The 4541-nt window shown below is 32.3% G+C and overlaps 1 pseudogene; it reads left to right on the top strand.

The window, feature by feature from the left end:
- The first annotated feature begins 1445 nt into the window (after window positions 1-1445).
- LOC149495983 (L-type lectin-domain containing receptor kinase SIT2 pseudogene) lies at window positions 1446-4262 on the top strand (annotated as a pseudogene).
- Window positions 4263-4541: the final 279 nt, after the last annotated feature.

The following is a 4541-nucleotide window of genomic DNA, read 5'->3' as shown; positions in this document are numbered from 1 at the left end:
TTGGCACTATACTATCAGTTGCAGGTGAGTTGATTGTGACTTTGTATAAAGGGCTTCCTCTTTCCGTTCTTTTATATATATATATATATTATAGATGTGATACGAATGCATTGATCAAATATTTCAAGACTAAATATAACTTTCAAGGATGATACTTTGGCATGATCAGGCTCCAGAATTGCCCGGTTTCAGCTTCAAAATTGCTGATTTTAATTATAAAAAAAGTGAAATTGAAATCGAACTGTTTTTAGTTAATGTTTAAGATGGTTTTAGAATGGTCGATTCCAGTTTAAAATCATAATAAGATAATTTATTTCAAATTTTTTGAAATTCTTGTTTAAATTTATAACTTGAATAAATAATAATAATAAATATTACTATTGAAAGATACTAAACCAATTAAATAAAATTCTTAAAATTTATTTTAAAAAATATAAAAAAATAAAAAAAAACAAATTAGAAGTTTTTTAGGAACATGTTTTCAAACTTGAACTATATATTTTAAATTAAAATTGTCTATTCCGGTTTAAAAAAATAAAAAACCGGCACTAAACTTAAATAAATGATTTTGGTTACAGTTTAAAACTAAATATCAGTAACTATGATTTAGTGCCAGTTTTAATTGGTTGAATTTCGAGTTAAAATCGAATTATGATGATGGCTATTTCGGAGAAGTGAATTTCATTAGTTCAATATCAATTTCCTTAATTTGTTTGTTTCCTTAGGAAAATGCCATTTGTTTTCATATGAAAGTTACATTGCATATATATATTTATATATTGATATAGTTTTTCTTCCTATTGTTATTTACAAATGTTCAAAAAAAATGGGACATAAGTAGGACCATCAATTTTTTAAAAGTATGTTTGATTATTTGCAATTAGTCAAATTAATAAAATTGATTTAAGGATTAGTCAATACACCAAACTTAAAAATTAAAATTTTGATTTTTAATATTTTAAAATCATGATTAATTATTTGCTGCTTAGTCAAATTACAATTAGTATACTTCATGTGATAAGACAAGCTCGGATCCGAAGTTGTGTTCGGATAAAACCCTTTTAACAGTGACAACTCTAAATTTTAAATACCAAGATTATTATTCAAATAAAACTCTACCAATTTTAGTAATCCTGAACTTATAAGTAAAATTCATTTAAGAGATGATGTCTATTACTATTGATCCTCAACTACGTATTGATATAATCGAATATAATTAAATGAATGATTCGACACTCTTCTCATTGAATGAGGTTCAAGAGTTTGATATTTACAGATGACATTTTACCCCCTTAATAAGCTGAATCTGTGATCATATTTTCCTATAAATTGAAACAAACATAGAGAAAACTTCCGAGGGGTGAGATAGGATGGCAATGCTCCCTTCTCCCTTAACTAGAGGTATTGAGTTCCAGCTCTAAGTATGGAGTTCCTTTAAACACTCGGAATGGAGCGCTTACCCTTTAGTGAGCCTACCTCCCCGGACCCATGCGAATCCAAATTAGTTTGGGCTAGAAATTTATTTTCTCAATGTCATACCTTACTGAAAAAAATTACTTTTATAGAAGGCTATGTTCTTCGTTACAAACACTGCATCATGCCATTAAAAATTCTCTTCTTTGTTGGATGACATATGTCCCAAGGCACTATATTTCGTCAATATAAATAAAATAAATACCTATCAGTATGACTCCAAGCACAAACTATTAAAATTGCATATATTTAGCAAAACATTTTTTGCAATTGAAAGGCAAAATATCAAAACCTATTCTTCTCCATTTCTTTGTTCTTTTCATCAATGGCAGCACCACCACCACTGCATATTCTACTAATAGCTCTTTGTCTTTGCTTAAAATTCTCAGCCTCAGTTCAAGAAATAAACCAGTTTATCTACAATGGCTTCCAAGGAGCCAATCTAAGTCTAAATGGAATAGCAATAATCCATCCAAATGGTCTTTTAGAACTAACAAACACTTCGTTCCAACAAATTGGCCGCGCTTTCTTTCCATTTCCTTTTAACTTCAATTCTCAAAAATCATCTCTTTCGTTCTCTACCACCTTTGTATTCGCCATGGTCCCTGAGTTACCAACTCATGGCGGCCATGGTATTGCTTTTGCTATCTCACCATCTATAGATTTTGCCGGAGCTATGGCAACCCAATATCTTGGACTCTTGAATTCTTCAAATAATGGTTTATCATCAAACCACTTGTTCGCAGTGGAGCTAGATTCTGCAAGAAGTCCTGATTTGGAAGATGACAATGCTAATCATGTTGGAATTGCTATAAACAGCTTAATATCCATCAATTCAACCCCAGTCGCTTACTTTCTTGACAAAGAAGGGATAAATAATAAAAGCTTAGAGCTCAACAGTGGCGATCCGATGCAGGTTTGGATTGAATATGATGATGAAGCTGAAGATAATTTGCTTAATGTAACAATAGCTCCTATCACAATCTCAAAACCTACAAGGCCTCTCTTGTCAATTAAGGTAAATAATTTTTCTCAAGTTCTTACAGACTCTATGTATGTTGGGTTTTCTGCTGCTACTGGTTCTGTTTCTAGTCGCCATTATATTCTTGGATGGAGCTTCAACAAAAGAGGGGAAGCACAAAGTTTAGACCTTTCAAAGCTTCCTTCATTGCCTTCTATAGAAAAATCAAAGGATGTGAGTCGGTTCGATGTATTACTTGTTCTTGCTGGGGTTTCACTGGTAATTTTGTTCTTTACTGCAATCTTTGCCGCTATGTGTCTAACAAGAAAGAAATATAAAGAAATTCGTGAAGATTGGGAAAAACAATATGGCCCTCAAAGATTCTCCTACAAAGTTCTTTATAAAGCAACTAAAGGTTTCAGAGACAAAGACTTACTAGGAGCAGGCGGTTTTGGCAGGGTTTATAGAGGTGTTTTACCTTGTAAAACACAAGTCGCAGTCAAGAAAACTTCTCATAACTCAACACAAGGAATGAAAGAATTTATATCAGAAATTGCAAGCATGGGGAGGTTAAGGCACAGGAACTTAGTTCAACTTCTAGGGTATTGTAGAAGAAAAGGAGAGCTTCTCTTGGTTTATGATTATATGCCTAATGGAAGTCTTGATAAGTTCTTATTTAGCCAAGAAAAGCCTAATCTAAATTGGGATCAGCGTTTTCGAATCATTCGAGATGTAGCTTTGGGGCTTTTTTACCTCCATTTTGAGTGGGAGCAAGTTGTTCTACATAGAGATGTTAAAGCAAGCAATGTTTTATTAGATGCAAATTTTAATGCTCGACTCGGAGATTTTGGACTTGCTAAGTTTTACGATCACGGCGCGAATCCTCAAACAACTTGTGTGGTCGGAACTATAGGATATCTTGCACCGGAGCTTATTAAAACTGGGAAACCTACTACAAGTAGTGATGTTTTTTCTTTTGGAACTTTTATGCTTGAAATTGCTTGTGGAAGGAAGCCTTTCGAGCCTAAATGTTTGGCTGCTGATATGATTTTGGGCGATTGGGTTCTTCAATGTTACAGAAGAGAAGATGTTATTAGTACAGTTGATCCAAGATTAGAAGGAAATTATGTGGCGGAGGAAATGGAGTTAGTTTTGAAATTAGGTTTACTTTGTGCACAAGCTGCACCAGCAGCAAGGCCTGACATGAAGGAAGTGGTGAATTATTTGGATGGAAATGCTTCTTTGCCGGAGATAATAGAGACCTGTGATGAGTTCAGACCAGTTACTGAAAATCCTTCCACATATACTTCTGTTAATTCTTTGTCCAGTACTGATTCAATCCTCCTATACGGCCGGTAAGTCTTGAGTGAAATTAATTATGTGAATTGGAGAGAAGGTTAAAGTTTGATAGAGGAAGGTAGGATGGATGTTCTTCCAAGATTTAGCTGGGTTTATGCTGGAAGTAGGATAGTAGCTACATTCAAATTGATGTTTTAATGTATTTTATTGTTAATTTTGTAGATTAGCATGTATAGTTCATGTAATATAAAGATTAAGTCACTGTCAGTTTAAGGGTGGTGTTGTTTTGCAAGTGCAAGAGTTTCTTGGGTGAACCCAATAGATGGTGTTTTCAAATTCAATGTTGATGGATCGACTAGAGGTAAGCCAGGACGTGGAGGCAAAGATGTTTTCAAGAGTTCTAGAGATGATAGTCATGTTAGGCAACGCCTGATGAACAAATTTTAGAATTCGGTAATATAGTTTTTATAATAATTTTTTAAAACGTTGAACATTATAATATTAACTTTTTGCTTACTGTTTAGCTTTATATAAGTTTTTTGGGCAATCAAATCCATTTGTTTTTTTCTGAATTCAACTAATTAAACGATTAATGTATTTTTATCATTTTAAATTAAACAATTTTTTTTATAGAATTCTCTTAATTTAAAATTTAAAATATAAGGAAATGGATTTTTGAATGGTCCTCGAAATGGGTGTAGCTTATACAATATAGTTTATATAAAAAATAAGGCAAAATATGTCTTTAAATTTTTTAAATTTTTATTTATTGACATTGAGTCTTTTAGTTTTATTTTTATTACAATTA

Source organism: Jatropha curcas, chromosome 5, assembly GCF_041381405.1.
Source record: "Jatropha curcas cultivar XTBG-Jc1 chromosome 5, XTBG_Jcur_1.0, whole genome shotgun sequence".
In the NCBI taxonomy this organism is placed as follows: domain Eukaryota; kingdom Viridiplantae; phylum Streptophyta; class Magnoliopsida; order Malpighiales; family Euphorbiaceae; genus Jatropha; species Jatropha curcas.
This window is presented reverse-complemented; position numbering and strand designations above follow the sequence as displayed.